The sequence below is a fragment of the Schistocerca serialis genome, unplaced genomic scaffold, assembly GCF_023864345.2.
Source record: "Schistocerca serialis cubense isolate TAMUIC-IGC-003099 unplaced genomic scaffold, iqSchSeri2.2 HiC_scaffold_954, whole genome shotgun sequence".
NCBI lineage: Eukaryota > Metazoa > Arthropoda > Insecta > Orthoptera > Acrididae > Schistocerca > Schistocerca serialis.
In genome coordinates this window covers 32501-35000 of record NW_026048578.1, presented here as the reverse complement: position 1 = coordinate 35000, position 2500 = coordinate 32501, and the positions used below count along the sequence as shown (strand labels likewise).

At 57.5% G+C, this 2500-nt stretch overlaps 1 non-coding gene across 1 annotated transcript in view; it reads left to right on the top strand.

Moving 5' to 3' along the window:
• The first annotated feature begins 2340 nt into the window (after positions 1-2340).
• Positions 2341-2500, top strand: part of LOC126453662 (small subunit ribosomal RNA) — a 1910-nt gene continuing 1750 nt past the window's right edge. Inside the window, exon 1 of the ribosomal RNA XR_007584961.1 lies at positions 2341-2500. This exon is cut by the window's right edge and continues 1750 nt beyond it. This is a non-coding gene — a ribosomal RNA (small subunit ribosomal RNA).

The following is a 2500-nucleotide window of genomic DNA, read 5'->3' as shown; positions in this document are numbered from 1 at the left end:
GCGCCTTAACCCAACCTATGTTGCGCCTTAACCCAACCTATGTTGCGCCTTAACCCAACCTATGTTGGGCCTTAACCCAACCTATGTTGCGCCTTAACCCAACCTATGTTGCGCCTTAACCCAACCTATGTTGCGCCTTAACCCAACCTATGTTGCGCCTTAACCCAACCTATGTTGCGCCTTAACCCAACCTATGTTGCGCCTTAACCCAACCTATGTTGCGCCTTAACCCAACCTATGTTGGGCCTTAACCCAACCTATGTTGGGCCTTAACCCAACCTATGTTGGGCCTTAACCCAACACACGTTGGGCCTTAACCCAACACACGTTGGGCCTTAACCCAACACACGTTGGGCCTTAACCCAACACACGTTGGGCCTTAACCCAACACACGTTGGGCCTTAACCCAACACACGTTGGGCCTTAACCCAACACACGTTGGGCCTTAACCCAACACACGTTGGGCCTTAACCCAACACACGTTGGGCCTTAACCCAACACACGTTGGGCCTTAACCCAACACACGTTGGGCCTTAACCCAACACACGTTGGGCCTTAACCCAACACACGTTGGGCCTTAACCCAACACACGTTGGGCCTTAACCCAACACACGTTGGGCCTTAACCTGCTCTGTAATTGTCATACGACGCGTTAAATTAGTGTAGTGTTGCCTAACTGCAACCCCCGCAATATAGTTTGCTACTCGCACTGCCCGGTCCCCAGTGTATCGCTTCATGTTAAACACCTTGCAGCTATACACTGTAATGTGGATGGCAGCAGGACGTACATGCTCAATGCCCTTTGCAGTTGTTCATTGGCATTTGCAGTTGTTCATTGGCATTCGCATGGCGAAGCACTTAGCCTACGCTGTGGTACGGCCTGTGTCAACTGTCCGCTGATGTTGTACGTCCAAATCACACACTGTACTGCACATTGGTCCTCATGTACTGAATGATACATCGTGGTACATGTGACCGTACAACGACTGCGCCAACAACGGCGAACCATGCGGTCCAAATGTTGTGCACTCAGCTACGTGTCGTCTCCCTATAAGAGCTGGATTGCAGTGTGGTATGCCCTGGATGGCGATCAGCATGAGCCGTCTGTTGATGTAGTGGCGCGTGTTGTCAGACGTAGTCGTCTCTTCTCACACACCGTGATAGCATGGTGCACTGCGTTCCACATCTGCGACATGCGACAGAGGCCGGTTGACAGTCGTTCGCGCAATGGACATCGCATACGTACGGGGGCCACCTTCCACGTGTTCGCGAAGCGTGCACATGTTGTTGCGTGTATGTGGGCAGACATAGTGTGTCGTGACACCTGACACAGGCATGCAACAATCGTTGAATTTGCAAATGGCGATGGACGCCTACGTTTGCTGGTGACGTTACGCAAATGAACAACTGGTAAACCGTTGTGGTGCGGTTGTTCTCGCTAGAGGTGAATCAGTGATGGCGACGATCGGTTGAGCTACCAACCGGTTGTTCCAGCGATACCCACCATGCCCACGAACGTGAATGGCATCTGGGTGTGAAGCGATACGCGGCGGTGGCTGGGTGGGACCGTCCCCGGCCGGTGAGGGGGGGCCTCCCGGCGTGCTGGCCGCGCGGTGCGTGGGCGCACGCGCTACAGCCGGCTGGTGGGGGCGGCCAGTGGCAGGCGCGCCGGCCGACGGAGGCGGCAGGCGGCGCAGCTGCGCGCCGGCGCACCCTGCACGCGGCGCCGTGCGGCCAAAGTAGGTCCTCGCGGGCCCGGTGCGAAGCGCGGTGGACATCTGCAGTGTGCTGGTCCGATTGAGGACTGTGTGCGCTGAGGATGCGCCGCCGCCCGGCGCTCGGCGCCGCGACGCCGTCTGCTGCTCGGTCGCCTCTGCGGTTCTCGCAGGTGGTTTGTATCGCAGCTGTGCGGACGTGTTGGCGCGTGCGCTGTGCTGGGAGAGTTCGCTTCGGCACCCAAGTGGGGCTTTTGTCCTTCTGTGGCGCTGGCGTTGGAGCTGCCGGTCACCGTAGGTGGCGCGTGTTGTCTCCCGCCGGCAATGCCACGACAGCACGCTCCCGGGCCTCTGTCGGCAGCGGCAAGCTCAGTTGGGAGCACGGGTGGTCGCACCTAAAGCGTCTACTCGCCAAACCCCGGGCGATTGCGCCTCTCTCGAACCCGACCAAGTACTTAGGACGGCGCTGCGCGCCGCCGGGACCTGAGAGGGTTTCGAGGTGTATGGTGCAGGGGAGCTCAGCCTCCTCCTGTTTGCAGAATAATTGAGCGGACGCTTGCGTGTTCGCGCGGGCCCCCGGGACACACTCCCGGGCGGCCGGCTGCTCAGCTCTAGTTGACGCAGCTCCCTGGTTGATCCTGCCAGTAGTCATATGCTTGTCTCAAAGATTAAGCCATGCATGTCTCAGTACAAGCCGCATTAAGGTGAAACCGCGAATGGCTCATTAAATAAGTTATGGTTCCTTAGATCGTACCCACGTTACTTGGATAACTGTGGTAATTCTA